This window comes from Thamnophis elegans, chromosome 2 (assembly GCF_009769535.1).
Source record: "Thamnophis elegans isolate rThaEle1 chromosome 2, rThaEle1.pri, whole genome shotgun sequence".
Taxonomy (NCBI): Eukaryota; Metazoa; Chordata; class Lepidosauria; order Squamata; family Colubridae; genus Thamnophis; species Thamnophis elegans.
Genome location: NC_045542.1, coordinates 34,321,653 through 34,338,658, shown reverse-complemented (window position 1 = coordinate 34,338,658; position 17,006 = coordinate 34,321,653). Strand labels below are relative to the sequence as shown.

At 41.8% G+C, this 17,006-nt stretch overlaps 2 long non-coding RNA genes and 1 other non-coding gene across 4 annotated transcripts in view; 1 reads left to right on the top strand and 2 right to left on the bottom strand.

Moving 5' to 3' along the window:
* Positions 1–17,006, top strand: part of LOC116504387 — an 86,598-nt gene that overhangs the window by 18,358 nt on the left and 51,234 nt on the right. The window contains exons 6-7 of one of the 2 annotated variants that reach the window (XR_004254804.1): positions 1,416–1,571; positions 4,082–4,578. This is a non-coding gene — a long non-coding RNA (uncharacterized LOC116504387). Of the gene's footprint in view, positions 1–1,415; positions 1,572–4,081; positions 4,579–17,006 lie in introns of those variants that run through there. The other variant, XR_004254805.1, reaches the window with a different exon arrangement.
* Positions 2,393–10,890, bottom strand: LOC116504388. The gene is made up of 2 exons (XR_004254806.1): positions 9,070–10,890; positions 2,393–3,139 (listed from the first exon to the last, which is right to left on the bottom strand). It is a non-coding gene; the product is annotated as an uncharacterized LOC116504388 (long non-coding RNA).
* TRNAT-CGU lies at positions 9,904–9,975 on the bottom strand. The gene has a single exon. It is a non-coding gene; the product is annotated as a tRNA-Thr (tRNA).

The window sequence follows — 17,006 nt, the reverse complement described above, 5'->3', positions numbered from 1 at the left end:
AGACAAGCTTCCCTTCTTTTTCTTTGCTTCTTTAACTATATTATTAATTTATTCCATTTTAATGGTACCAGTTTTATATATGCAGACACTCAATAAAATATTACTAAATAAACTTCAAATTGAAAGGAAGATTGTCGACTATTTTTTTCCTGGCACAAAACTTAAACACCTGCTAGGTGATAGAAATGTATACAAAATGTCCCTTCTCTATGTCACCATAGAAAGACCTTTTCTCTTGTCCTTCCATTTGTTTCTAAAACAGGCATAGAAAGAAGGACTTCTTTACCTTTCTAAGAAGCGTCTAACGCATGGGTCCTTTAAATGATTTCTCCTATCCTTCATTTTTCCAAGATTACTTGTGTTTGCAAAGTTTTGAGTTTTTCCAGGGTTGTATCTTGATTTCACCACAAGGAGGCAGGTTTACAAACAACAATACATTTGGAAGATTAACAGGATAATGTCCCACACAATATTTCTTTATGAAAGTTGATTGAATATAGCCATTGTAAACCCACCAAAATCTCTATTCAAGCAATGGGGGTAAATTAGCTTCTCTAGATTTGGAAGAATTACCAATTTCATCCTTCCCAATTTTCTTTGTTTTAAGCTACTGTACTATATATACTAAAAGGGACGTGGTGGCTCAGTGGCTAAGACGCTGAGCTTGTTGATCAGAAAGGTTGGCAGTTTGGCAGTTCAAATCCCTAGTGCTGCGTAACAGAGTGAGCTCCCGTTACTTGTCCCAGCTTCTGCCAACCTAGCAGTTCGAAAGCATGTAAAAATGCAAGTAGAAAAATAGGAACCACCTTTGGTAGGAAGGTAATAGCGTTCCATGCGCCTGCAGTGTTTAGTCATGCCAGCCACATGACTATGGAGATGTCTTCGGACAGTGCTGGCTCTTCGGCTTTGAAACGAAGATGAGCACCACCCCCTAGAGTCAAGAATGACTAACACATATGTGCGAGGGGAACCTTTACCTTACTTATGTACTTCCAAGGCTTTGGCCAACTGTGGCTGAACTTGGAAAAAAATAGTGACAAGTTGGATGGAGTACAATCCAGCTGTTGGCTAGACTGGAAATTTTTATAAAATCCTGGAAGAAAATAAGGATCACTTCAATAATGGCTGTGAAGAAAACATTAACAATCCCAAACTTCTATATGGGCACCATCACTAGGAATCAGATTCTTTATTTTTTTATCCCTTTAACTCTTGTTTCACTCAAGCCAATGTTTTTCCACATTTGCATAATGAAGACAGAAATGGCAGCTAGAAAATGCTTAATACATTTGATTAAGTGGATATTTTTCCACTAAAGCTTTGGGCCACAATATCATGTAACTTCTATTCGAACTACACCCCACAGAGGTATGCAAGAGAAGATAATTTGTCCCCCTCCTAATTTGAATTCCCAGAAGATCCAGCCAGTAGAAACTGGGCTACAACATCAAGAGAGTCACAGGTTCCCATCTGGCCTGGCAGCCTCCACTGTCTATTAAGACCTCAGCTTAGCTCAAAGGCAATTTACCTTGAAGAAAGTCCTCTGGATCAAGCATGTTTCTATACAACAGGTACATAAAGCTTTTCACTTGTGATTCATCCTAAAAATGACAAACATTTCTGTCTCTACATGGTGTGTTTGTAAAACGCAGCAACATGTGACCGCATTGCTTAGCAATGGAAATCACAGCAATCCTTGTTGCTATTGTTAACTGAATCCCACAAATGTTTAGATGAGGATCCTCCCAGATCCAAGTCATTCCTGGCTTCTCCCTCCCAGCCTCAAACCTTGGTAAGACAAGGAACTGCCTCCTCTTGAACTCCCCCTCCCAATTTCAGTCATTTTGGCCACCCTGCACTGTGGCACTCTGTGGCAGTGCCATCACTAGCACTAAAGTAGAGGCCCAGAGCCTTCAGCAGTCTCTGCCAACCACCTCTGCATCCCTTGCTCGTATTTGGGGATGCTTGCCTGGGCTCCGCTGAAGGCCTATCGTTTCACTCAGGACTTCCATGAGTAAATGCTAAGATTTTATTTTTCTCCCTCTGTCATGTAGATAGGTGCATACTGTACTGCAGTGGTTCCCAAACTTGGCAACTTTAAGACTTGTGGACTTCAACTCCCAGAATTCTCCAGCCAGCAGAGCCAGCAGAGCTGGCTGGAGAATTCTGGGAGTTGAAGTCCATAAGTCTTAAAGTTGCCAAGTTTGGGAACCACTGCTGTACTGTATATGCTTATTTATTTATCAATATAACTAAAATCATGGCTATGTTTTTGTTGATTACGGTATATTTAAACATTTTTCTTCTTCCAACTTTTTTTGCTGTACTGCCATGTGCTGTGGGAATTCAGTATAGAAAAAATAATTGAACAAGGAACAGTAATAAGTCATGCTTACAGATTCTGCTCAGTCATCTTTATTTGAACAAAGAAGTAGCCCTAAGTATGTATTTGCATGACTGTACACTTCTGTATGTTTTAACATCCAAACAGTTTCTCAATCGAATTTAACAGAGCGGTTATATAAATAGTATTTGGGGCAGGGTGGGGGAGCCTGAGCTTCCTTGAGATTGAATAAAAAAGTAATATATTTGTTGAGCAGTTTAAATCATAATCCCTGAGCTTTTTATATCTTCTCCACATTAACCTTTTGCTTCGTGTGTGAGGGATGCAGTTTGGGTGCTACTGGGCAGGCAAGACTGCTCTTTATTAATCGGTGATGGGGCAAAGAAGAGGAAGGGGGAAGGCCCAGATCACTGGATTGGAAACTACAGGCAAATTCTAGGCTGCTTTCCAGATTCTCTGCCTTGTCGGTGTTTGTAGATTGAGCTCGGTCTGCTGAGTCATCCGGTCAGAACATGGTTGGGTTGCAGAGCACAAGGAACAAGGCACCCCACTATCTCTTTGGCCTTTCCCCCTTTATTCAGCCCTTACTATAACATTTCATCCCGAATAAAACTGTCTCTCCAAGCTGATTAAAAACAAGTTACTAACCTGAGGTGGGATATCCTCCTTCTTCATCCAATTATGCCAATTCAGTGGCATAATGAGAAACTTTCAATGGCAATCTTTGGACATTTCAGGGACTTCTTAAGACTGGCTTTCTGAGTCTCTTCCTCCATGTCCACATTTAACCCCTCCCTTAAAAGAAAACAGAACCCCAGAACTGAAATTTTACACACACATACTTCCAGAGACATTTCTAGATTACAAAGTCCCCAGCTGACTTGCAGGTTATGGATTTTCTAATTGTCCCTTATTTTTAATGTAACCTGAAGCCGGTGAGTGACAGCCCCACTGTGTTTGTCTTGTTTACTATTTTGCCTATTTTGGGCTGGATTCGCCCCCCCCCCCCAGGCCTTAAGTTTGAGACCCTTGGTATAGAGTCTCTTGCTTGAGCAGGCAGTTGGACTAGAAGACCTCCAAAGTCCCTCCCAAGTCTGTTATTCTTTTCTGTTCTGAATTGGCCTAATGAAGACAGCACTCTAGTAGGGCTTTGAAATTCTGGAGATCACGCTACCCCTTAAGGCCATAAATGCTGGTTGGGAGATTCCTTCTTTACACAAACACCTATTATAAATATTGCAAAACTAGGGCTGGATGCCTAATACAGAAGCAAGGGAATGTGCCAGCAAAGATCGTGTCTCCTTCCATAATATGAGAGAATTAAAGCAAGAGGTTGCCTCTATGGCCAAGCTGTGTTCAGGATAGAAATCCAAATGAAAGTATCCCAAAATATGGCTGTCTACCATGCTCTTGAACAAATCAATCCTGTGTGTTATAATGTAGGCCCCAACTATATGATCAAAGTTGTGATGCATGTAAAAGGGGCGAGGCGTTGACTGCAGGGTGCTCACCATCTTGACTTTTCTGACCCCCCCCCCTTAAGGGATGTCCACTCCCTTCCTTTACAATTTATTTCACTGCTCTTATTCCTAGGTATTCCCCCTCCCCTTTAATATTAATGAAGTCCTCTTTGTAACTGTAATAAGACACATGTCATTAAGGAATATCATTATAATAGACAACACTGTCAATTAAAGTTGATTTTTCCACTGATAATTTTTGACCTCTTTTCCCCAGAGTCCTCTCACTTCCATAATAATGAAACTGAAAGCAAGCAAGTCATTGCTTTATTTTGAAACCTCCAACTCTTAATGACTATATCGAAACCCAGGAGAAAAACCAAACCTCAAGTGACCTTATGAACCTTCAACCCTCAACCTTATGAACAAGATTTTGGTACTACCTTGAGAGACCAAAGCAACTCCTTTCCTAACTCTGTTTTATTTTTATCCCTTTATCTTTATAAGTAACTCAAGGTGTCCCAAAGTTGTTTTTCAAGAAGCAGCTGGAGTTTCTTGGTTTTTGTTTTCTTTGAAGACAATTTTGCTTCTCATCCAAGAAGACTCTTCAGTTCTGGCTGAAACTTCTTCAATTCTGACCAGTCAGAACAGAAGAACCTTCCTAGATGAGAAGTGAAACATCTTCAAGGAAACCCAAAGATACTTTTTCAAGAGGCAACTGGACTTTCTTGTTTTTCTTTGAAGACATTTCACTTCTTATCCAAGAAGCTTCTACCGTTCTGACTGAAGTCAGAAGCGAAGAAACTTCAGCTAGAACTGAAGAGGCTTCTTGGATGAGAAGCAAAGAGTCTTCAAAGAAGAACCAGAAAGTCCAGTTGCCTCTTGAAAAAACACCTTTGGGACAACCTTGACCTGGATGACTGAGGACCTCCATAGACATGTAACTCCAGCTGGTGGATATGCTCCTCCCTCTTCCTATTTTCCCCACAACAACCCTGTGAGGAGGGTTGGGCTGAGGCTGAGTGGTCGTTACCCAATCGGCTTTCATGGTTTAACTATGAAGTATGACTATAAGTCACAGTCTCCTGGTTTCTGAGCCAGTACCCTTCCCCACTAGACCGAATTGGCTCACTTATTCCACGGCTCCCGCGCCGAATTCTGACTGGCGTCTCCCTTTTGCATGCCTGGAAGCACAACTTACGTCCGAAGCATCCTCCTAACCCACTTTTTTAAGCTAACAGCACCCGAGGGCAGAGGAGCTTTCCCCGAAACCGGCAATGAAAGGCACGCTGGTTCATTGGTTGGTGAAAACCGGTTACAGCATTAATGACCTCGCGGAAGCTTCGGGAGAGGTGGGAGGCACTTTTCTTCCTTCTCAGTGCCTCAGTTACGGGCATGGCTTTCAGCAGCTTGTGCACAGGGCCACCACAGCAAGACCGCCCCCAGTTTAGCGTGTGCGGAACTGTCTCCCATCGGTTTGAGGGCACTTTCCCTTAAAGGTTGAGTTTGTCATCTGCACCTCTATAACTGTCTGGTTTGGTTCCGCTACCCAACAAGACAGACACAGACTTCGGAGGATAATCAGAACTGCAGAAAAAACAATTGCTACCAACCTGCCTTCCATTGAGGACCTGCATACTTAAGGTGACCAGACGTCCCCACTTCAGCGGGATGGTCACGCTTTATAACAATTTGTCCCGTGTCCCGGTCCGTTTTTAAAAAGTCCCGATTTTCTGGCTTCATGTTGAAAGCCCAGTGGATTTGCTTAAGAAATCCTAACCGGGGCAAGACAAAAGACACCCTGTCTAATCCCTCTCTATCTGTCTCAGTACTTTCATTGAAGATATTAAAACATTAAAGCAACAAAACGGACCCCCCCCACGCCCCTTTTACTCACTTTTATAAGAAAAAATGACCAAGAACCATAGAGCTCCAGGAAACACATGGCTAGAGAGGTAGGGATTTTCTGGAGGGGAGGGGCACGGAGGTTGGAGGTCTGCTCCAAAATGGTGGCAAAGTTTCTTTGAAAAATATTTCCCTGACTAATTTCACCGTTTCAATTTGCTCAGTTCTTTGTATTAACATCTACGTCATTCTGGGTTGACTTGTAGTGCAAGCCTGCTGGTAAGTGAGCTGGGTTTTTTTCTTTTATTTTTTTAATGTATTTTAAAATAATATTTTATTTATTGTGCATAGGATTTTTTTAAATTCTGTGTGGATTCTTTTTTAAAATTGTCTTAGACTATTTAAAAAAAGATTCTATCCAAAATAAATTGAAGTGAAACCATGTTTAAAAATTCTATGCACAATACTTTGAAATATATTGTACATAGAAAAAATAGTTTGAAATGTTTTACTTCAATTTATTCTGTGTGGATTCTTTTTTTATATTGTCTTAGGCTATTTAAAAAAATATTCTATCCAAAATACGAAATACCAGCTGCAGTTATTCACTTAAGAACTGTGGCAAGAAAGGTGATATAGTGACCAAAGTTACAATGGCATTGAAAAAAGTGACTGATGACCATTTTTCACACTTAGCGACCATTTTCACACTTAGCGACCATTGCAGCATCCTCATGGTCATGTGATCAAAATTTTGATGTTTGGCAACAGTTACAATTTATATTTGTAAATTGTAGTTATGTTGAAATAAAAAAAAATTACAATACTATTTTTGCGTTGTATGAAAATTTTTGCTGCTCCGTATACAATTTTTAATCAGCCCCCCCCCCCCAGGTCAAAGGTGTCCCTCTTTACCAATCTGAAAATCTGGTGACCTTATATACTGCACGAGTCCAAAAGAGGGCCATGAAAATATTTACAGATTTCTGGCATCCTAGATATATATTGTTTCAACTCCTACCCACAAAATGGTGCTATAGAGCAGTGGTCCCCAACCCCCGGTCCGCGGACCGGTGCCGGGCCGTGGAGTACCTGGCACCGGGCCGCGCAGCGGCCGGGGGCCATGATCGCTGCAGCGGCCGGGGGCCATGACCCACCGCCCCCCTGTGTCCAGCGCCGCCCTTCTCATTCCTTTTCAGCGCTTCAGCGCCATACTGAACTGCGTAAGGTCAATATTCTCAGGTTTGGATAAGTAGTCGCGAAATGCAGGGATGGGTCGCCTTTCCTCCACCCAAATTTCCTTGGGTCGGGCTGATTTTAAGGCGCGCGCTCCCCCCCCCCATTTTTTAAAAAGTGCTTTCTATTCATGTTCGAGCTGTGTAAAATCTGGATCGTAAGAAAGCTAAATAAATCTTGCAGGACAAAGTTGGCATTAGCCGAACCGGACCCAATGCATGCTTGTTCAGTACAGGGGGGAGTTTGTCTTGCATATGACTGAACCCAGGAGTAAAAAAATAAATAAATTCGCACGTTTGCAGCCGACTCCTATTCTCCATCTTGGAACATTGGCTTTCGTACTAGCTACATTTTTTTCTCACCCTCGCTATTAATCCAGTTATTTTCCCCCTCCCCCCTTCTTCAATAAGATTTCGTATCTGGAATTCTTTCATAAGCGGCCACCTGATTTAATAAACATGCTTCCTTAATGATGGGCTTAAAATAGTAATGTAACTTGGAGAAAAAAGTAATTTAGAAAGTTCAGGATTAAACTTGGATGCTTTCAGTGAGTATTTTTATTTTATAGTGAAGTTAATTTATATCCTCGGTGATCATAAATTTTAGCCGAGGCTAACGTGCCTCTGGCTAGAGAATAGGGCAATAATGAACGTGGAGACACTCGTTCCTATGAAAAACCTGCTGGTGATCAAATCTTTACTTTTGCTATCTTGATAAGGAGAATTGAACTTTCTGCTAGAGCCTAATTGATGCGTTCATTTCTAAAGTTAATCTGCTTGGATAAAAAAAAAATCAGTTTCTGTTTGAAACATTAGCTGGAAGTGGGTTAATTGGATGAATGCTGTTTGTGACTAGCTCTCAGTTATTCTTTCACTCTTGTCCATTAGCTAAGATCTGCTTCACTTCACTTTGCTTCTTGCTAGACTAGGAAAGAACAGGCCTTGCTCCAGCTTCTTCTCTCCATCCCTAATTTAAATAGTTAAATTCAGTTCTGTATGTTGAAGGAGAGAGTTCCAGGAATGTAAGGAAGCAAAATAAGCTGGTGTTGAGTTACGGAGGGAAAAAATGGTAAACTGAGTGGGTACCAAAAGGCTAATTCGCAAGCAAAGTTATGCCCATTGAAGAAAAAGTGTGAAGTTATCCTTGTTTGAACTTTGGATGTGGGGTAAGCAAAGATATACTATGAACAAAGGATCTGTCTGATGTATTTATTAAGGGTCTTCATAATTTTTTTAATTTTATTTAAAAAAGAAGATAGAACAGAATCAGTCCTAAAGTGATTGATACAAATCGTATGTATATTTCTGAGTAAATTTCATTAAATGTAGTTACTACCTTATTTTGCAACCTGAAAAGTTAATTTAATAATGTTACACAAAAAGCATGTTAATGTTATTACTAAAAACAGACATTTCTGCACCAATTATATAAAGATTAATGTAGATTAGAAACAACTTGATTCTCTAGTAACAAATGAAATCCCTTCATATTGATTAGAATTAAGCATCATTGAACTCAGTGGACTACTTTCTAAGTAAACAAGTAATTAAATAAAGAAATATTTTAAGTAGTCTTGTTTAAATACAATAAAATAAAAGTTGTTTAATCAAAACAATCTGATATATAAACAATCAATGTGTCGTTGCGAACAACGCCTCCCCACCCCTGCGCGCGCTCAGCGGGCCACGGTAAAATTATCAAAGGCTGACTGGTCCGCGGCGATAAAAAGGTTGGGGACCACTGCTATAGAGCACAGCACACCAAGACAACTAGACACAAGGACACTTTTTTCCCAAATGCCATCACTCTGCTAAACAATCCCCTCACCAGTGTCAAACTATTCACTAAGGCTGCATTACTGTTACTATTAGTTTTCTCATAGTTCCTATCACCCATCTCCTCCCACTTATAACTGCAGGACTGTAACTTTGTTGCTTGTATCCTTACGATGTATATTGATATTGTTTCCTGATTGCTTATTTGTACCCTATGACTATCATTAAGTGCTGTACCTTATGATTCTTGATGAATGTATTCTATTTTATTTTTGTTTATGTACACTGAGAGCATTTGCACCAAAGACAAATTCCTTGTGTGTCCAATCCCACTTGACCAATAAAGAATTATATTCTATAATCAATCCCTTAATGCAAGAGGCGCTTGTAGTTTTCTACGTTCCCTTACATTTGGAGGGGGAGGGGGGAGAAATGACGGCATTCATCACGACCCAAGTTCTTTCGGACTGAGAAGTCGGCTTTCCTCTTCTTTAGTGCAATATGACATGTCTCCCCCCACTCTCCCCGGAAAGAGCGATGCAATGTTGTGCTTATTTGCCTGAAGATCCCGCAGCCCCGCCGTTAGGAAATCCTAATCCCGTTGGCAGAGCAACTCAGGCAGCAATGTGCCCGGCTGTTCTCCTTTCAGATGCAAAGAGGAGAAGGCTGGGCTGCTGAGGCTTTTCATTTGCAAGTCTTGCGCCGCCACTAAAGGAAAACTGGAAGCGAAGGCCATTTCCCGTGCACCGCCGCACCACGGAGGAAACACGGTGCAAGTGACGGTTCCCTTTTTGGTAACCGCCTTTTAAAATCGTCGGTAAGAAATCGTTCCTCCGCCACCCGTCCTGACATTCTGGCAGTTCTGGAAATTTAACAGATTTACGCTGGAAATACGCGGACGGCCACTAGATGGCAGTCACGGCGTCCGTTATCTTTTTTTGGGGACTTCTGCAATTCAGGCCCGACAGCACTAGTTTCCCCATAGGAAACGCGTTTCAGTTTCCTCTTCTCGGGATTGTTAATCCCTGTTTCTGCAAGGGGAATCCTCTTCTGTCTTCAATTTACCCAATCTCGCATTCCCTCCCCTCCTCCTCCTTCACGGGCTAAGGCCCGTCTTCCTTCTCCATTTCCGCTTGGTATTTTTTCCTCCATTAGGGAACCTGAGTAAAAAGTGGCCCGAGAAAGGAAATCCCACTTCATTCCCTTTCATAACAAGCCCCGAGACGCTGCGCCGTCCAACGTGAGGCACGGACGGGGTTCGAACCCGCGATCTTCGGTTTACGAGACCGACGCCTTACCACTTGGCCACCGCGCCTGACGGGCTAGCAGCAGGGAAAAGCAGCCAGTGGAAGGAAGGTTCCGGATTCGCGGTTCCACGCGCCTCGTGCTCGGGATCCAGCAAAGGGGGGGGGGGCGCAGATCCAATCCAAGCAGGCCGACGTTCTTGTTTTTTTCCTTACGCCCACTTTACCCCCCGTTTTGCAATCCTAAATCCAAAAGGAGCAGCGTCCGGCGCCTTTCCCCGCCAACCAGCGCGGCGATTTTATTGCAAACCCAAGCAGAAGAAACAAGAAGTGCAGCCCGCGCACGCCGAGCGATTGCGATCCTCAGTTCACTCCGGTCCCCTTGACCGCGTACGAGTTCCTCCAGAGCCCCAAATTGGCGCAGAAGCGAGTCCCGGGAGCCTTTCTCGGTTTCTCTTGAGGATTACGGAATAATCCGCCGAGGCGAAGGAGCCCGGGCGTCCTTCGCACCGCCGGATTTCCCACCGTGCAAATGCAAAAGGGTAGCCTGCTTTCGATTTCTCGGGGATTTCTCGGCTTCCTCCGGCCGCTCGGAGTCGACGTAGCGAGGCGGATTAGTTTTTAGGACCGGGGTGGGGGTGGGGGGTAAAGGACGGGGTGGGGGGAACAGCCATTTTTAACCCCGCCATACAATGGCGGGAGATGGGCTGCAGCGGGAGCGGTGGAATTGCTGCGCTTGCACTTCACGGGGAGCGACGTGCTTCCCTCACCAGGCAGGGCAAATGGGTTTTTTTTTTTAAATGTTTTTTTTTAAAGCTGGTCTTCGGTGAATTGTTGCTTCTAGAAGCCGAGATGGGGCTCTCTTCAGACGAAGTGTATTCTCCACACGGGAGCCCTGGCAAAGAAGACACACACACACGAAAAAAGATGGCTCGGTCTCTTCTCGTCAGAGACGTTGCTCGTTCTTTGCGTTATCGCAATACCAGGGATCCCCCAACCTTGACAACTTTAAGACTTGTGGACTTCAACTCCCAGAATTCCCCAGCCAGCTATGAGAATTCTGGGAGTTGAAGTCCACAAGTCTTAAAGTTGCCAAGTTTGAAGATCTCTGCAGTATATCATCTTCTTTGAATTCGCCACATGTTTTATATGTTTAGTTGATTTGGGTTGCACAGTTTGATTTGCTTCGTGGGCAGGAGTTTCAAACACGATTGCTGCCTTGGGCTGGGTATCTCCGAGCATATGCAGAGTGCATTCCCTTTAGGGAAGAGAGTGCTAAATAAAGATTTTTGTTGTTGTGAATTCTTTCTCTCCCCCCCCTTCTTCTCCCTTCTCAATTTATACTGGCCTTTTTATTATTTTCATTTATAAAAATTACTCAATTAAAAGCAGTTCTAAAGCATGTTTTGCAGTGGTTATTTATTCCTTTTCTGAAGAAAATAGCTTGAACTTTTAACATAAGTCACAAAACAGCATATCTGAACAGTTGCTGTTCAGTCTTTCTACCGCTAGATCGATAAACTTTTTTCTCAAAAGTCCCTTCCCACTTTTAAAAGTTACTGAGGAACACACACACCCCTCCAATGTTTACCATATTAAAAGCTGGTCTTTTTGCTGCTGTCACTGCTCAGGAGTGTTGGATGGGGTATTAATATTGTATTATTTTTCAACATAAGTTGAAAAAAAATTTTGATTTCAAGGACCCCTGAAAAGATCTTGGGGAACTCTCAAGGGTACTAGGACTGCATTTTAGGAAACATTGCACTAGATCATCAGCCAGGGTAAAACAGCCCTGGGTAAACAGCCAAAGGATAAAAATTAAAGGAGGACTAATAATATCCTGGTATAAAGGCCTACTTTGGAAGATACACCCTTATGCCTAAGATTTTATGTACAGTAATTGGAATAGTCATCTTGACATCTAACGGCAAAGATTGCCACTGTTACTTCCCTCCATGTAGATGCAGGCCCATTAAGGCATATTTCATGTGTGATCAAAAACCCCAAACTGCATACAATACAACCCTTTATCTGAGTAAAACAGCTGAGATCTACATACTATACATAGGTCTGATAGAGGTAAATTATCAGGAACATGGTGTTCCTTATTTACCCTCGATTTGTTTCCTGAACTTCCCTTTTATATATAATTCTGGTGTTTTAAACATGTTTTATGTTGTATTCTACTGTTTTGTGTATTTTGATATGGCCTATGGACTAATCAGTAACAATGAAATGGCCGAGCCAAGGTGGCGCAGTGGTTAGGGTGCAGTACTGCAGGCCACTTCAGCTGACTGTTATCTGCAGTTCAGCGGTTCAAATCTTACCAGCTCAAGGTTGACTCAGCCTTCCATCCTTCCGAGGTGGGTGAAATGAGGACCCAGACTGTGGGGGCGAAATGCTGATTCTGTAAACCGCTTAGAGAGGGCTGAAAGCCCTATGAAGCGGTATATAAGTCTAACTGCTATTGCTATTGGCCTACCAATATGACCACTCTGACAGGCATGGAATTGTAGTCCAGTCCATCTGAAGTTGAAGACAGTTCTGAACATTAGAAAGAGGGCAGAACCTCATCAAGGTTGGCTGGTTTCAAAAATTTAAATAAGATCAGATTTGGATTGTTAGGTGCTTGGAAAAGTGAGCAAATAAATACACATAACATTGAAGATGCTCTGCCCTAATATTTTTCAATATTTTTTATTATGGCATAATTTTAATTCTTGTTTCTTTATGATTTGTGTTCATGGTGTGTGGCTCAGAGTCATGTTTATGAGATAGGCAGCTATTGCCTTTAAATATAATTGTCAAGATTAAGATAGGTGCCACTGTGAAATCACTAAGAATTATCTGCATGCCTACAATTGCAGTAGCAGGATGGCATACCAAAATGGCAGTGAATATGGAGAACGACGCTGAAAAATACTCTGAAAAATACAGTATGTTTTTGTGTTACACCTTCTGTTGCACAGGCAATTAGGATGACCAAAGTCTCAGTGGAAAAAATACATCAAGTTTTATATTGGTGATAGTGAGACATGAGCAGTCAATTTAAATAATACTTGCTTATGATTCTGAGCAACAATTTCTAAGGCATCATTCAGGAGTAACCTCCAAAAATAAAAAGACTGTTTTTGAGGCATTGGCTTAGTATTTTCCAACTCATTTCAGGAAATATTTTAAATTCCAGCAGGCTCATTCAAATAGAACCCTGGCATAACAGAGTCACATTAAAAGACACTTAGCTGCCAATTTTCTTTTCTTTTGATGACCTTTTGGCAATATACAGATCAAATTATGCTGAGAAAGGGCAGGCTTTTGCAAAAGATGAATGAGTTGTTGGATTCTGTATCCTATTCTCTCTGCAAATATGGGAATAAAAGTGCACAAATTGCTTATTTGCCTAATACACTGTGCCATGGTAAGGTATGCTATTATTAACATTTTTATTATCAGGAATAATGAAATATAACTTGGTTTTTTAGACTGCTGTAGGATTCTAACTTCTGCTGTGGCCCCTTGGTTCAGGTCAACTGAGAATAACTGGGTTCAAACATTGCTGTTGGCTTGCTCCAACTATGGCTCCCTCAATAAATCCAGGTGTTTGATACTAATCCAGCTGCATGAACCATGTTTTGGGCCAGCACAATTTGCGAACCTAGCCAGTGACTAAACTGCAGTGCAAATAGCAGATAAATTATTTTGCTTCCACAGATTAAGGACTACTTTTTCTGATAGAGAGATTAATGACAAGGACTACATTTGTACCTGGAAAAATTGAGAACAAAAGTCAGAATAGAAAATAATGTAGCTTGTTAAACATTTTAAGGATTTCAGCTATGTAGGCGATGGACTGATGGTAAGATCACCAAATAGCACTTCAAAAGATTTCAATCTCTCTGGGTCCCCAGGCTCCCTGCCAATAATGCAGATATCCTGGTATAGCCATGTTCGTTAATAAGAAAGCTGTTATCCTACAGAATACTGATGCTGAATAAATATGTTTACCTGATGTTATAACTACAACTGAGCCCAACATTTCCATTGTTAAGCAAGACAGTTGTTAACTTAAATTTGCCCCATTATACTACCTTTTTGCCGCAGTTGTTAAGTGAATCTCTGCTGTTGTTAGTAGCATAGTTATAAGTGAATCTGGCTTCCCCATTGACTCTGCTTGTCAAAAAGTGATAACGTGATCTGGGATACTGCAACCCTCATAAATATATGACAGTTGCCAAGCATCTGAATTTTAATCACATGACCACAGGTATGCTACAACAGACGTGTGAAAAACAATCCTCTCAATTTTTTCAACACTGTTCCTTTGAATGGTTATTAAATGAATGGTTGTACCTTATGTAGATCTGTATCTTATGTAGATCTGATCAGATGCATCCTGTGCAAACAATATATTTGCGCCAGGAATGGAAAAATGAAACAGGAGAAAATGAAACTGTTGTGGTTCCACTGCTTTGAAAAAGGAACCTAAAGAACCATCACTAGGGTTGGACATGTGTTCTTAATTAGATCCTAATCAAATTCCCTACTGAAGTTGCCAAAGTAAATCTTGGGTAAGATTGGAATCCAAAACCTCTCTTGCGAGCTGCTCAAGTATTTTGAACTTTTTGGAGGTAATCTCATACGTGACCCGACAAAAGGGTGAACGACAAAACCGCGCCGACTAAACCGTGTCGCTAAAACCACGACGTCATCAACGCGCCGACAACAGCGCAGAGACAGAAGGGCGATTTCAGTTGACAGAGGGGCGATTTAAGTTAAGGTAAGGGTTAGGGTTAGGGTTAGGGTTACGTTTAGGGTTAGGTTTAGGGTTAGGTTTAGCGTTACATTTAGGGTTAGGGTTAGGGTTAGATTTAGTTTTACAGCGCACTTGTCGCCGCGCTGTTGTCGGCGCGATTCAGCGCTCATTCGTCAGAGCACTTTAGAACACGCGGTTTTGTCACCACGGTTTAGTCGGGCACGGTTTTGTCGTTCGTCCTTTTGTCGGTGAACCAATCTCATACATGAGTTTAGAAGCACCTATTTTTTCCTAACATGATGGTGGTGGATGGAAGAATTGAATTCTACTGTCATGCATGATTTCATCTAACTTAGCTACCATACAGTTGCATTTCACACTTTTAAAGTTGGGGGAAATGTATTATAATGGTGTGTCCGCAGACTGGAGCGTTTTTTCTAATAGCTCTTGGTCTTGGCATTCACACTTGTTGACTGACAATCATGTTCGCAGCTTGGAAATCTTTGGACATAATTGCTTGATCAAATAACAGGTCCCTGTGACTAGGGGGCATTTCTTCTATAGTAAATGTTGCCACAGAAATTAGAAATCTGTATAAGTGTATGTAAAATTCTCCTTTTGTTTGGAAGTCAGTGTGAATCTCCCCATTTTCATAAATGTTCGGGTCTGATCTTGGTTTGATAGCTGTGAAGCCAAAATATTAGTATGTTCATGGCATAAGCCTTGCAAGCCTTTTAAAATGCATCTTCAAATCCCCTCCAAGCTCCTGACATCCTAGCTAACCATATATTTGGCCAGTAATGTAGCAATTTAAAATGTGCAATTTATATTCCAATGGAAATCTCACTGGCAGAGGTGATTATTCTTCCTGTTTCTACTCATGAAAACAGGAAGGATGGTTTACATCAGGCACCTCCAAACTTTTAAGACTTGTTGATTTCAATTTTCAAAATTCCCCAGCCAACATGGGGAAGTCCAGTTAAAGTCCGCAAATCTTTAAAAAAAAGTTGCCAAATTTGGAGACTCCCGGTTTACAGCAGGAGCAAGGTTTTTAAAAAGCCAGGATAGGACATGTTTTTTAAAGACAAACTTTTTAAAAAGCCACCAGTCTCTTGGCCTTTTTTGTCCTCTGCCCTTTACACATTGTTTGATTTCACACACATAATGCAAAGCCAAATTCTGCCTTGTTTATTTATGGCATGGCATGTATGAACCCCATAAATTGTAGTTTGGAGGTTGTCTTCATTTCAGATGCTGGACACAAGCTGGAGAGTGCTTTTACATTTATGTACCGCTAATGTGTTTTCCAGAGGAATCCTGAAGTTCAAGTTAAGACAGACCCAGAGAGATGTATTTTTTAAAAAACAAAACCTGTATTCTGAGTAAATTATCAGCATGCAATCTTAAAAACATAGATGAAAATCCCAGTTGTTTAGAAAATTATTCTGAATTGGGGACAGATTTGGTGATATCGCTGAGGAACACTAACTAATGCAATAATGAGATCCTAACTGTAAAGTTATGAGGGATGCGGTGGCTCAGTGGCTAAGATGCTGAGCTTGTTGATCAGAAAGGTCAGCAGTTTGGTGATTCAAATCCCTAGTGCCGCATAACGGTGTGAGCTCTTGTTACTTGTCCCAGCTTCTGCCAACCTAGCAGTTCGAAAGCATGTAAAAAATGCAAGTAGAAAAATAGGAACCACCTTTGGTGGGAAGGTAACAGTATTCCGTGCACCTTCAGCATTTAGCAGGCTGGCCACATGGCCATGGAGATGTCTTCAGACAGCGCCAGCTCTTTGGATTTGAAACGGAGATGAGCACCGCCCCCTAGAGTCAGGAACAACTAGCACATATGTGCAAGGGGAACTTTACCTTTTAAACTCAGAAGTTATGCTATGTAGAGCCGAGGTGGCGCGGTGGTTAAATGCAGCACTGCAGGCTACTTCATCTGACTGCAGTTCTGCAGTTCGGCGGTTCAAATCTCACCGGCTCAGGGTTGACTCAGCCTTCCATCCTTCCGAGGTGGGTAAAATGAGGACCCGGATTGTTGTTGGGGGCAATATGCTGACTCTGTAAACCGCTTAGAGAGGGCCGAAAGCCCTATGAAGTGGTATATAAGTCTAACTGCTATTGCTATTGCTATTATGCTCAGCTTGGCAAAGGATTCCCTATTAAACTGCCATATTAAGGTGAAAACATCAGGCAACCGGAAAGCTTCCTCTGCCATTCTAGAAAGCCACTGTCAATTAGAACAAGCAAAGTTGATCGAGCAAAGTTTTATGTAAGACAATGTCCCATAATATTCAGAGTAGTAATGCAATTTTGTTCCCCACAGGCTGGAAAAAATCAC